Source organism: Myotis daubentonii, chromosome 3 (genome assembly GCF_963259705.1).
Source record: "Myotis daubentonii chromosome 3, mMyoDau2.1, whole genome shotgun sequence".
In the NCBI taxonomy this organism is placed as follows: domain Eukaryota; kingdom Metazoa; phylum Chordata; class Mammalia; order Chiroptera; family Vespertilionidae; genus Myotis; species Myotis daubentonii.
In genome coordinates, this window is record NC_081842.1 from 143176781 (window position 1) to 143192114 (window position 15334).

Consider the following 15334-nt stretch of genomic DNA (forward strand, 5'->3'; position numbering starts at 1 on the left):
GATCCCATATGAGGCATATATTTGATTTGCTTATAAGGGAGTTAGTTCATAGTTCTTTTATTTTCTTTATTTTTATTTTTTAATTGAATTTATTAGGGTGACATTGGTTAATAAAATTATATAGGTTTCAAGTGTATAATTCTGTAACACATTATCTGTATATTGTATTGTATGTTCACCACCCCAAGCCGAGTCTACTTACATCTCTGTTTATCTCCCCTTTATCCTTTTCTATCCCTCCACCCTCTTTTCCTCTGGTAATCACCATATCTGTATCTATGTGTTGTTTTGTTTTTGCTTTTGCTTAATCCCTTCACCCCTTTCACCCAGCACCCCTCCCCACTCCTCTCTGGTAGCTGTCAGCCTATTCTCTGCCTATGGGTCTGTTTCTCTTTTGTTTGTTACTTTTTAAGTGACATCATGTATATTTGCCTTTTCTCTGGCTGGATTATTTCACTTAGTATAATAATCTCCAGGTCCATCCATTCTTTGGCAAAGGGTAAGATTTTCTTCTTTTTTATGGTAGAGTAGTATTCTATGTGCAACAGCTCTTTTATTCAGTCATCTACTTATGGGCACTTGGGCTACTTCCAAATCTTGGCCATTGTAAATAATGCTACAACATAGGGGAGCATATATTCCTCCAAATTAGTGTTTTGGTTTCCTAAAGTATAATTTTTGTAGTTTCACTAGAAAATAGAATTATTCTTTGCTTATTTCATCAGCCAATGTTCTTTGAAACAGATTTTTATGTGTGTCACTGAGAAATAAGTCATTCTTAATTCTGTAGTTTAATTCATAAATATTTGTAGCTTCTTTTTCCTCAGTTAGATTAGCACAAATTAAACTAGTAATATAGTATTGAAATATTAAGTTAAATGAATTGAAGGTCTCACTTAAATTTTTAGTATTTTCTTGTAATGAGAAATTTACTTTAAAAAAACAACCAAATATATTACTTTCCTCAAATTGAAATTTTTTAAAACCACATTTTTTTCTGCTGGCATTTACCTGCTACCTTCCACATGCTGTGAATAATGCTTATTAATTTTGAATCTTTGATTTATTAAGAGATTGATAACCACAGAATATGACAATGAGGCTATAACTTAATCTTTTCTTGAAATTCCAAAATAAAATGAAATATCATGATCACATATTTTTAGCAGTGATAATTTGAATGTTTTCTTTAAACTGTATCCCAACTCTTTCTTGGAGAATTCAGAAGTACTGTCATGTATTGAGCACTTAGAGCAGTGGTTCTCAACTTTCCTAATGCCACGAACCTTTAATACAGTTCCTCATATTGTGGTGACCCCCAATTTCATTGTTACAAATTGAACATAATTAAAGCATAGTGATTAACCACAAAAACAATATGTAATTATATATGTGTTTTCCAATGGTCTTAGGCGACCCCTGTGAAAGGGTCGTTTGATCCCCAAAGGGGTCGCGACCCACAGGTTGAGAACCACTGACTTAGAGTGTCATAGGCACTGTGCTAAGCACTTCACATGCATTAAATCATTTCATCTTCACAGAAGTCCTGTGAAGTGAGGTGGGTGTAAATATCATTCTCTTTTTTCAGATGAAGAATGTGAGACATAGGCCACATGGCTGGTAAGTGGCAGTTAGGATTTGAATCAGTTCTGGTTCTATGGTGCTGTGACATCTCTGCTCTCTCCCAACCGAGAGTCACTGCTTTATGCTTGATCTGCTTGTTAAAGGAGGGCTTCGGGGTATCTGAGCATGATGGCCTTATTTATCCTCCGTTTGAGTACCAGGCACATACTGTCCACTCAATAATTTGTTAAAGTAGTTAATGGTAATGAAGGTAACACAGGAGAAAATCTAGGCAGTGACTTTTTAGATCCAACACTCAAGGCATGATCCATGAAAGAAATAATTGATAAGCCAGACTTCATTAAAATTAAAAACTGCTGTGCAAAAGACACTGTTAAGAGAATGAGAAGACAAGCCACAGACCGTGAGAAATATATTTGGAAAAGACATACTGATAAAGTATTCTTACCCAAAATATTCAAGAACTTTTAATGTTCAATAACAAAATAAGCAACCTGATTTTTAAAATGCGCCAACAACCTGAATAGAAACTTCACAAAAGTACATATACAAATGGTTAATAAGCATATGAAAAGATGATAAATATATGCCATTAGTCAGTTGTAAATTGAAACAACAATGAGCTACCACTGCCCACATATTAGAATGGCCAAAATCTGAAACACTGACAACACCAAATGCTGACGAGAATGTGGAGCAACAGCGACTCTCATTCATTGCTATTAGGAGTACAAAACATTTGGCAGTTTCTTACAAAACTAAACATACTCTTTCCATGTGATCCAGCAGTTATACTCCTTGGTATTTATCCAAAGAAGTTGAAAACTTATGTCCACACAAAAACCTGCACACAGATGTTTACAGCAGTTTTATTCAGATTATAACAAATATACCACTCTGGTGGGGGATGTTGATAATGGGTGGGCTGTGTGTGTGTGTGCATTTATTGATTTTTTACAGAGAGGAAGGGAGAGAAATAGAGAGTCAGAAACATCAATGAGAGAGAAACATCGATCAGCTGCCTCCTGCACATCTCCTACTGGGGATGTGCCTGCAACCCAGGTACATGCCCTTGACCGGAATCGAACCTGGGACCTTTCAGTCCGCAGGCGGACGCTCTATCCACTGAGCCAAACCGGTTTCGGCGGGAACTCTTATTTTCTGCTCAGTTTCGTTGTAAACCTAAAGCTGCTCTAGAAAATAGTCTGTTAAAAAACAATGAATAGTAAATAACATTGTGTTCAGGAGGCTGCCGAATGGCTTGCAGAGATATAATTTCTACAGGACCGTGGTCGGCAAATTGCGGCTTGTGAGCCACATGCGGCTCTTTGACCTCTTGAGTGTGGCTCTTCCTAAGCCTTAGGAGTACCCTAATTAAGTTAATAACAGTGTACCTACCTATATAGTTTAAGTTTAAAAAATTTGGCTATCAAAAGAAATTTCAATCATTGTACTGTTGATATTTGGCTCTGTTGACTAATGAGTTTGCCGACCACTGCTATAGGAAATCATAGAAGGTAAAGGTAAACTATGTTTTTTAATACTCATAACAATTCTGACACCAACTGTATACATTTTCTACATTAAGCAGTTCTGACACTAGCTACCCAGAGTTAGGGCAGATGTCATAGGCTAAGGCCTCCGTCTTACAAGACTGCCCACACCTTCAGTGGGCAATCGCAAGTCCAGATTGTCACCTATACTTCTGACAGACCAATTATAAATCGGGTTTCTATGACCCCCTCCTTAGATTTGATAATTTGCTAGAACAGCTCAGAGAACTTAGGAAAGCCCTTTACTTACTATTACTGGTTTATTATAAAAGAGACAAGTAAGGAACATCCAAATGAAGAAATGCATAGGGCAGGGTGTGTGGAAAGGAATACAAAGCTTCTATGCTCTCTGGGTGCACCACCCTCCCAGCATCCCAATGCTTTTACCAACTTGGAAGATCTCCAAACCCCATTATTTGTTTTTTTTTTCTGGAAGCTACATTACATAGGCATGATTGACTAAATCATTGCCCATTGGTGATTGAGCTTAATGTCCAGCCCCTCTCCCCTCTCTGGAGGCAGGGTCTGTGTGCCTGAAAGTTCCAAGCTCCTAAATATGATTGGCTCCTATGGTCACCACACCCATCCTTCAAGAATGTCCTCATTAGCATAAGCTCAGATATAGTTACCATAAACTAATTAGCATAAGTTCAGAAAGGGGCTTATTATGAATAACAAAAAAAATGCTCTAGTTGCTCCTGTCACTCAGGAAATTATGAGTTTTAGGAACTCTATCATGGGTGAAGACCATACATGTATTATAGTATCACAATATCACGGAAGGCTTCTGATCTCCATGGTTGGGTTAATTAGGGATGGCTTCTCACTGAGGAGTTTGGGCTTGAGTGGATTTATTGGAGAGATTGCATTTGATTTAATTGTAAGAATCAACAGCAAGAGTTGAGTTGAAGATGAAATTGAGGGGGGATGTTCATTGGCAGGTTTGGTTTGAGGGTAGGAAGGCTGGTGAATTAAGTCTTAGTAATGCAATGAAAGAATTTTAGATATGGAAGAAATAATTTTGTAGGTGTCCTTCATTTTCAAATGAGGAAGCTGAGGTAGGCAGAGATTAGATGACTCATCTGAGTTCTACTGGTTAATAGAGAATGAGGCGCCTCTGTGAACTTCTGTTCTTTACTTTCTATTTCTATTGCCAATACTTCATGTAGACAGCATAAGTTAGTGATATATTGTTGCCTTTAGCATTTAACGAGTTGTTTGTGTCTGTCAGCATGTTACTTTTCTGAGGCTCAATTTTCTGTTTAAAATGGAGAGGATTTAATGGGTAATACTTTTGAGTTACCTAGAACACAACTCATATTAATGTTTATTTCTTACTCTCTCCTTAATACCTAGACTGCTGCTATAACTTCACTGACCTCTGCTACAACGACTCTGTTTTCAGTCGGACTTTATATACTATTATCCTCAAATTATTTACTCTCCTTCATCTGTGTCTTTAGTGGTTGCTTGTTACCCACTAAATTAATGGGGGACTTCTTAGTGTGATTTTAATGATCTTCTACCCCATTCTGCCATCTTCACCATCCCTCCCACCCATTAATCTTATTCAAATAGTTGCTCTGATCAACTATTTATTTGTTGTCCTTTATCTGTTATTTGCAGTTTGCTTCACATTCATCTTAGGGTCCTGGATAGGGCCTATTTGCCCCTCTAGATTGATTCCCCGCCCTTCTCCACCTGGTGCGTGTCCCTGGAGGCTACCTGTGTGACTGCATCAGTGATCCTTGCTGTCTGGCATCTAGGTGGATTAGTCCATTAGAGGTTGGAGGTGTGACCAGCACAGAAGATAGGAGTCTGTCTTATCTGCTCACCCCTACCTCCTGCTCATCCTCTATTGGTTGCTTGTCTCACCTGAAGGCCATAGCCTCTGTCAGGTGGCTCCCTCTATTCATCTATTTACCAGGTTCCTGTAACTATTTCCTTCCTTTGATTTTGCAGGCCCAGGAGTAGAAACAACTCCCCATTGTTGCTCACCTTAGAGTATCGCATTGTCTCTTGTTGGTTTTGCTAACTTTGCCAAACTTTAGTCAATAGTCCCTTTATTAAAATCTCTTCAATTATGCAGTGTGCCATCTGCTTTGCTGGGACCCTGATTGATAAATGCTCCATGGAGAAGCAAGATTCTGCCCAGAAGGGCCAGATGGAATACAGCCTGACAAGAGGATTTTGCCATAATTCTCTTGTTTCCACATTTGATTCCTGTTGGGCTCTTTTCATATTTCTTTCTTGAAGGGGGTTTGGACAGACAGCCTCTGCCACAGCCTGTTTGCATTCTTTTTATCGCTATCCTTATGCTATACCAAGTAATGTTTTTAAAAATGTATTAATAAGATACACTGATGCTGAAAGCATTTTAATCTTATAATTAACATAAAACTGTGCGAAGCATATTCTATTTGCATCTGTCTTAGTTGGAACAAAATGGAAAATTTCAAGTTACATTAAATGAAACCTCATTATTTTAATAGTGGCCTGAAAATTTCATTTTTTAGCATTTGCTTTGGGAGAGGCCAGATTATATGGATTCAGGATTTTCTCTGTAACATCTTGAAAATGCAAGAAGATGTGTAACTAAATCTAAAGGAGTAAATACAATGTTTAAAGGATTTAAATTCATTTCTTTTCAAAATACTCATATGGACCTTAGTTTCCGTTTATGAGGTCATTAATACTTTCCGCATGAAAGCTCTGATGGGAATATAAATCTGCACTTCTTCTGATATGCATACATGACATCCTCAAAACAAGAAAAAACTTAAATCCTTTGTAAAAGGTAGTCTAACTGTATAACTTAAGACAAATGAATGCAAGTAAATATTGCCTATTGAAATTAGAAAAATGTTTTTACTAGTAAGTCATGTTTCTTCTCTAGTCAATCTCTAATAAAAGAGGCCTCTATTGTTATTAATATGTTTGCTAGTATTTTAGTCAGTCTAATTCCAAGTGCCTCCAGTGTTGGTAATTCAAGACTTTCCCAATATGGTACAATCTGCAAGTTTAATTGATTTTCTGTTTTCTCCAACATCTCGGTAATTGATGCAGTCTTGGATTAGACTTATCTAAATTCTCAGGGTACTTCACCAAATAGCTCTTTTTTAAAATTTTACTTAACACATTAATCTTCACTCTGTCAGATTTTGTGTTTTGCATTTGATGTTAATTCAGAGCATAAAGTCTTTGTAAGTTGAGACTGGAAGGCAGAAGCATATAAAGCGTGGCTTTGTCAGTGTTAATCATGAGGAACTGCCCTACGGAGTCCAGTGGAGACTGATGTGGGGAAGTTTGCCCAGTGTAATGGATAAGGGAATGGAGCTTGGATATGGAGCATTTTACATCTGCCACAGTACTGTGCTACAGCAGCACACTGGCTTTGTCAGTATGTTTTCAATAAACATAATATTTTCAGAAATGAGAATGGATAAATTTCTTTATACCCAAACAGTAAAGTTCTACAATAGGACTTTAAACTTGATTTTCACATCGCTTTATTCTGTATCTTGGTTTGGAATGATGGCTGGAAAGGACTGTCTGTTAGCGAAACCATCATGTCATCTCTTGTCTGCATTTTTATGACACATAACTTTATTAGCCAAATTGTCAGTCCTGTTTCCAGCCACACACATACTGAGCAGCAACAGTATTATGAGTATTTTTTTTAAAATATATTTTTTTATTGATTTTTTACAGAGAAGAAGGGAGAGGGATAGAGAGTTAGAAACATCGATGAGAGAGAAACATCGATTAGCTGCCTCCTGCACGCCCCCCACTGGGGATGTGCCCGCAACCAAGGTACATGCCCTTGACCGGAATCGAACCTGGGACCCTTGAGTCCGCAGGCTGACGCTCTATCCACTGAGCCAAACCGGTTCGGCATTATGAGTATTTTTAATTGTGGTCAATGATTACCATGTTTACTGTGTTTTTTTTTTAAAAGTTTTTAAGTAACTTTAAGTTTGTGTAATATTTTTCAGCCATTAAAGTTTTAAAAAATCAAATGAATGCTTAAGTATACCCCTCAGTGGATTCTGCTGCTTTATGGTGGCTTCAGAATGTTTTATATTTTGGTTTGCCTTATATTTAAATGCACGCTTTAACATGTTCATCACTTATATTTCCTTTTCTATTTAAATACACCTTTTCTTATGGTTTGAAACCACCTTTTATTATTAGTGGGATTTATTTATATGAAGACTCGGGTATTTCATTAACTTTTGATTTCTTTATTCTGGGGTGGGAGGGTGCATAGTGTTGAATAGTTTCTAAGGTTGATGATCTTATTGTTTTCACATAACACACAGTTATAATGGTTCATTGGATTTGATTGTTCAAAACAGGAAAGGAAATCACTTTAAGTTTGAACCTCTCAGGCTTCCCATGACCCAGCCCTGCTGTTAGTGGTGCACTGATCTCTCTGGTAAAGCAGCCCCATCCTTCCTTGTTTAAATATTAACAAGGACTTGCCTCCTGTGAAATCTGGCTTCCATGTTAACTCCTGGAAATCTTGATAGTGCCTTGGCAGACTGCATGAAGGTGAGACTACAAGTATTTCTGAATTCTCTAAAAACGTATTACTGTAGTCTAGGCCTTTGTGCAAACCATTAATGTAAAGTGGTTTATAAAGCTTGAACATCCTGATTTTAAAGTTTATATATTAATCATTTTCACCAGGTGTTTGGTATTCTCAGATATAACAATTCTGAGTCTCAAGGTTCTAATTTCTATTCACACTAATAGGAGTTATTTAGTAAAAAAAGCCAAATAGATCAATTAACCCTGTTTTGTGAGTCTCACATAGAAAACATGAAAATTAATATAAATAAAGAAAACTTTAATGTATTTACAAATAGAAATTTTTTTTCCTATGATGGTCTTTCTTTATTATGACTAACTTTAAGAGAATTGGCATGTGGTATACTACTTTTATGCTCTGTGTGCATATTATGTGCTTTCGTGTCTGTCTGGAAAAGCTTTAGTCTTCGTTGAAAGAAGTTACTGTGTTTGTTTAGTAAAATTCTGTGAGAAGAATTGGAGCTATAAACTTAGAGAAAAGAATATTAGAAGCTTCATTACATTTTTCAAATAGAAGATTAGGTTGTAGGTCAATTGTGGTACTTTGTGTTTTGGCTTGACTGTTCCTAACACATAGTAAGGTGTGTATATTGGTAATTCTCTTTTGATACTTTATAGTTGGATTCCCTAAAAATAGAAATATAAAGTGGAAACGAGGTCATCTTACAGAGACAATATCCAAAATTCAACAGCAAAACCCCCCAAAACAGAAAAGTTATCATCATCCTTGAAAAATTGACTTAAAGACAAATATTTTGTTGTCAGCAAAATTATATATCACAGCCAAGTGAGAAAATTGATAACAAAGAGCAACTTGATGGCTCAGATGTGACTACACAAAAAATTTAAATCTGATTTTCTTGAAAAATTTGTTTGACAATTTGAAAAATTTACTTTATCAGTAGGATGTCGCTTACTAGGAGATGCGACCTTTCCTCAGAAAACCTAACATTGTCAGTTCTTGGTGTAGAGAAAGAATGCTGGATTGATTTGTACCTAATATTTGGAGATGTACATTAAAAAAAAGTTTATTCTGTAACAGTCTACAGAGCATACAGCACATATTTAGTAACTAGGGGCCCAGTGCACAAAATTCATGCGAGGGGATGGTCCCTCAACCCGGCTTGCACCCTCTTCAATCTGGGACCCCTCAGGGGATGTCCAGACATCCCTCTTACAGTCCGGGACTGCTGGCTCCTAACTGCACGCCTGCTGATTGCCCCTAACTGCTTCTGCCTGCCAGCCTGATGGCTCCATAATCGCTCCCTGCCTGCCTGATTGACAACTAACTGCTCCCCTACTGGCCTGATCACCCTCAACTGCCCTCCCCTGCTGACCTGATCGCCCACAACTGCCATCCCCTGCCAGCCTGATCACCCACAACTGCCCTCCCCTGCTGTCACCTGCTTCTTCTGCCGGGACCCGCCTCCTCTGCACGAGGTGGTGGAGACACTGGGACCAGCCTCCTCCATGCTGCGCAGAGCCATGGGACCCCCAGGCCTCACCACGCGGAGCTGCCATCAGGAACTGCCTCTGCGGTGCACATGGCCATGATGCCACCTAGGCTTTTATTATATAGGATTACTTCTGAGGCTGAGAGACTACTAGGTGTACTAGTTAATGCAGATTTTTTTCAATAGATGGAGTTACGCATATGTTGATATATATGCGATTTGATATGTATGCTATTTTGTTGTATTGACAAGCTTCAAAAATTCACATGTCAAATTTGATGACAGTGTTAGCATCGTAGATATTTTTACGCTTAAAAATGTTGAATTTTGTGCCAAAAAAGAGCATTGGCGGTAAGTTTTAATTCTTTACTTTGAAGAAAAAGTTATTGTAGACTTCAGGAAACTTATGGTGATCATACTCCATCTCAAGATACTTGAGAACGCCAGCTTAAATGCTTTAAAAGTGATGATTTCGATATGAAAGACAAAGAACATCCAGGTAAACTGAAAAAGTTTGAAGACCAACAATTACAAGCATTATTGGATGAATATGCGTGTCAAACTCAAAAACAACTTGAAGAAAGATTAGGGAGAAACCAAGATGGCGGCATAGGTAAACACCGGAGATTGCTGCCTCGCACAACCACTTAAAAAATACAACTAAAAGACGGAACGGACATCACCCAGAACCACAGGAAGGCTGGCTGAGGGGAAATTCTACAACTAGAAGGAAAGAGAAAAGCATACCGAGACTCAGAGGAGGCGCAGTGCGGAAAATACAAAGGTGCGGAGGTACGTGCGGAGCGGGCTGGCGGCTGAGGGCATGGTTGTCTGTTTCAATCGGGAAGGAGTCTCAGGCTCTGAGCTCCAGTTCCGGGTGAGTCTCTGGGGACCCAGACTCAAATGGGAGAAGCGGGACTGTCTGGCATCGGTCGGAACTCGGGGCAGCTTTCTCTCCAAGGTTTGCAGTGGTTGTTGGGACTCTGAGAGGCAGAACCTTGGGGATGGGACTGAGAGCAGCCATAACTGCTCGCTTCACCTGCCCTGTTGATCCCCTGGGACCTGCCCTGCCCAAGCCTTGCACAGAGGCATTTGCGGGAGAGCCTTAGGCAAAGGCTAGACTAGCACCTCCCTAGAGGACAGAAGTTCTCCCACTGTAGACACTGCTGATTCTCACAGCCAGTTGGCTTGGAGGTCAAATCACCCCCAGTATTACCTACAACAATCAAGGCTTAACTACAACAAGACTGCGCACAAAGACCACAAGGGGGTGCACCAAGAAAGCATAAAAAATGCAGAGACAAAGAAACAGGACACAACTGACAGAAATGGAGGATATAGAGTTCAAAACCACACTTTTAAGGTCCCTCAAGAACTGTCTAGAAGCCGCCGATAAAGAGTAAGGCCCTCGAAAAGACTTGTGAGACAGCCGATAAATATAGTGAGATCCTCAAGAAATCTAATGAGACCCTTGATGTGATAAAGAACCAACTAGAAATTAAGCATACACTGACTGAAATAAAGAATATTATACAGACTCCCAACAGCAGACCAGAGGAGTGCAAGAATCAAGTCAAAGATTTGAAATGTGAAGAAGCAAAAAAACACCCAACCGGAAAAGCAAAATGAAAATAGAATCCGAAAATACGAAGATAGTGTAAGGAGCGTCTGGGACAGCTTCAAGCGTACCAACATCAGAATTATAGGGGTACCAGAAGATGAGAGAGAGCAAGATATTGAAAACCTATTTGAAGAAATCATGACAGAAAACTTCCCCAACCTGGTGAAAGGAATAAACTTACAACTCAAGGAAGTGCAGAGAACCCCAAACAAAAGGAATCCAAAGAGGACCACACCAAGACACATCATAATTAAAATGCCAAGAGCAAAAGACAAAGAGAGAATCTTAAAAGCAGCAAGAGAAAGAAACTCAGTTACCTACAAGGGAATACCCATACGACTGTCACCTGATTTCTCAACAGAAACTTTGCAAGCCAGAAGGGAATGGCAAGAAATATTCAAAGTGATGAATACCAAGAACCTACAACCAAGATTACTTTATCCAGCAAAGCTATCATTCAGAACGGAAGGTCCGATAAAGAGCTTCACAGATAAGAAAAGGCTAAAGGAGTTCATCACCGCCAAACCAGTATTATATGAAATGCTGAAAGGTATCCTTTAAGAAGAGGAAGAAGATGAAAAAGGTAAAGATACAAATTATGAACAACAAATACGCATCTACCAACAAGTGAATCTCAGAATCAAGTGAATAAATAATCTGATGAACAGAATGAACTGGTGATTATAATAGAATCAGGGACATAGAAAGGGAATAGACTGACTATTCTTGGGGGGGAAAGGGGTGTGGGAGATGCGGGAAGAGACTGGACAAAAATCATGCACCTATGGATGAGGACAGTGGGTGGGGAGTGAGGGCGGAGGGTGGGGTGGGAACTGGGAGGAGGGGAGTTATGGGGGGAAAAAAGAGGAACAAATGTAATAATCTGAACAATAAAGATTTAATTTAAAAAAAAGAATCTTCTCTAACCATCATGCTATGAAACTATAAATAAATATCACCCCACCCCCCCAAAAAGGGGAATGATTAAATGTTGCTCAACAAACAATTTCTGATTGTTTACAAGCTATGGGAAAGATTTTAAAGGAAGGAAAATGGGTGCCACATCAACTGAACAAAAGACATAGAAAGTCTAAAAAGTCTTCAACAGTAAAATGTTGCTTCAACCGCATGAAAGAAAGTCTTTTTTGCATTGACTTGTGACTGGCGATGAAAAGTGGATTTATTTTGAAAATCTCAAATGCACAAAATCGTGGATTGATCCATATCAACCATCAACATCGACTGCAAGGCCAAATCGCTTTGGAAAGAAGACAATGCTCTGCATTTGGTGGGATCAGGAAGGTGTGGTATATTATGAGCTTCTAAAACCAGGTGAAACCGTTAATACTGATCACTACTGAAAACAAATAATCAATTTGAACCACGCTTTGATCGTGAAACGACGAGAATGTGCCAGAAGACATGGCAAAGTAATTTTGCTTCATGATGAGGAACCATCACACACTTCAAAACCAGTTAAAGACACATTAAAAGATCTTGCCTGGGAAGTATTAACCCACCCACTGTATTCACCAAACCTTGCTCTGTCAGATTACCACTTGTTCCGATCAATGGCACATACACTTTCTGAGCAGCACTTCAAAACATACAAAGTAGTGAAAAATTGAGTCTCTGAATAGTTTGCTTCCAAACAAGAAAAGTTCTATTGGGACGGTATCCACAAATTACCTGAAAGATGGGGAAATGTGTAGCTAGTGATGGACATTACTTTGAATAAAGCGCTTTTGATGTTTCTCTTGAAATTATTGTGTTTTCTTTGATTACAAAATCAGCCATTATTATCTGATACACCTAGTAAATAACCAATTTCATTTCCTTATTAGTCTGAGGGAGGAAAATTCATTTGCAGAATCTCCAGTTAGGATATCAACTATGGATGGATTTTTAAGAAGTTTATCAGTACTGCTGTTTTATAACAAAGCATATATTTTCTTGAGTAATAAAGAAACAGTAATTGAAATGTCCTTATAAAACTTGGTTTCTAACACATTAAATCTTCATTGTACCTGAAAATTCAAGTGCATATAACTTTAAGCTGCACTGAAGTCTGCTGAGATGGGTAAGAGTCCTAGACTGAGAATATGCAGAGCTGAGCTGAAAGGCTTGTTTTCCTGCTAACAGGTCATGTTTGACAACCCACACCATCTCAGTGGTTCTGTTTCCTGTGTGGTAAATTGTTCTGACATGGAAGGTCCCTTCAACTCAGAAATTCCAAGAATATTTGAGTCTGCAGTATAAAACTGAGTTTCAGAGTCTGTCATTTGAATGAGATACTGACATTTTGGACAGTGATCTCTGACAAAAGTTATTGAATGTGACTAGCTTTTCCTCCCATTCTAATTTCCACATGCCACATTTTATTTTTCTTTCCCTTTGCCTACAAAATGAAGTTGAAGATGTTCGTGTCAGACCTACCATGCACTTTTCTTTATCTCTGTGTTCTCCAGGGAGGAGGGTCTCTGACTCCTTCGCCTTTATTCACTCAGTTCTTATGCCACCCTACATGATGATAGACCAGTGATGGCGAACCTTTTGAGCTCGGTGTGTCAGCATTGAAAAAGCCTAACTTAACTCTGGTGCCATGTCACATATAGAAATTTTTTGATATTTGCAACCATAGTAAAACAAAGACTTATATTTTTGATATTTATTTATTTAGAAAAATCAACCAAAAAAATGAGTTTGCGAGTCACCTCTGACACACGTGTCATGGGTTCGCCATCACTGTGATAGACACTACTTCCCAGTGCTCAGAGTGCTGTGCTTCTCTGAGGCAACATTTATTTCTACCCGGGGGCATGTTTGCTTTCAGGACTTAGAGACAGGCAGTTTTTGACTTGGGGTTGCTAGAGGAAAAACATGGAGAGGATTTAATGTAAAATAAAAATATTGCTTGGAGTAGTGATTCTCAAGGGTGTTCCCTGGGAGAGGAATGGTAGCTGAAGGGGAGATGGCAGGGTGGTCTGTCACAGCCTGGGAAAGCAGGGGGGTGGCAGTTTTGCCTTGTGGCCCTTCACCTAGATTCGTTGCCATTGTGAGCCCCTGTGACAGCTGGGTTAGAAGCATGTCCCTCAGGTGCCCTGGGACGGGAAACAGCCATAGTTCTCCACCTTGGCTCCCTGGGCACCTATGCTCCGATTTACGCAGGATCATATGCAGTTCCCGGAACACTACTGCTTTCTTCCTCTTCCTCACATTCAAGGATTGTATAAGAATGCAAGTGAGTGATGCAATAGAGATGCCCTTGAATCTACTTTAGCTCATACATTTAAAAATCATTTGCAAATTTATCATATTAGTGCAATTATTTGTGACCTATGTCCCAGTCCTCCAGAACTTTAAAAATTAATGGGATCTAACTTTAACTTACAGTGTTTGAAATTTTTGAAAACCTGGGCTTCTTAGTTTGGAGAAACGTCATTAGGACTATAGTTCTTAATAGGATTATAATTGCATTGATTATAGTAACATTTGTAATTAACTTCTCCCTAGCTCTTTGTAACTTACCTTTTTCTGTACAGTAATTCCTTGAAATCCACAGGAACCCTGACATCACTGATTGCACAGCCAGGCTGCAGAGTCCTGTAATCTCAAAGCTAGTCCTCTAATCCCATGTTCTTTACATTTGGTTAAGCTGCTTACCTTGAATGGAGGGAAGTGAGAAAGTGAGGCTCATTTATTATTATTTCCTTTCCTCATGTCTATTGTTTCTGGTCACTGCTCACCCTTTCTCTAGTTCTCATTCATATTCTTGCTCATATGTTTTGGTCCTTCACATTTCTTTTTTCCTTTTTTACCTCCCCCCTCCCCCTCCTTTCTCTCAGTTTTACTTGCCATTTTATTTTGTGTCAACATAAGAACTTTTATTGTAAGGAGTTAATACATATTTGTTACATTTTTTAAAAATCATGGGTAGGCTTACCTTGTTATAAAAGTGCTAAATTTAGGAAAGGAGTAAATAAAAGTATTCCTTAACTGTAAGCAACCAATAAAAAGCTAGTCTAACCAGTAAAAAGCTGAGGAAGATAATATTACAGGAAAATTGTTTTCGGTAGTTTTCAAAGGGTAATTTTTGAAGGTTTTAATGTGAAACACACTTCATACAGTTTTTACAATGGTTAGGTTAAGAGAATTCTTCCACATTTTTAAGGATATGGCCCATGTTCTAAATCCTAGTTTTGTATGTAGACCAGATAAATATTGAAGTGGTAACTAGAAGGATTCTGATGTAGGTAACTTTCAGATTTTAACATTTCTTAACCAACATTAATTGTAATTTCCTAAAACTAAGTTCTAAAAATAATGTTTGACCAGTCTTTGGATTAAAAGGAAGAATGCATCTCAAGCCCACATAATTTTTACCTCGTACTATAGATTTAGAATCATTTTTGAAGGTATAGTTTTTCAAGTGGGTCACCTTTATGCCAGGTCTTAATAAGTCTTTTCAGTGAAATTTAGTTTTAGTGATAGGCTGGTTCGAAGAAGTGGAAAATGAACAACAAGCAGGA

The 15334-nt window shown here is 38.5% G+C and overlaps 1 protein-coding gene across 5 annotated transcripts in view; it reads left to right on the forward strand.

Moving 5' to 3' along the window:
* The window catches only part of CDKAL1 (CDK5 regulatory subunit associated protein 1 like 1), a 684969-nt gene that overhangs the window by 211251 nt on the left and 458384 nt on the right, over nucleotides 1–15334 (forward strand). The gene's annotated exons all lie outside the window — the stretch shown is intronic.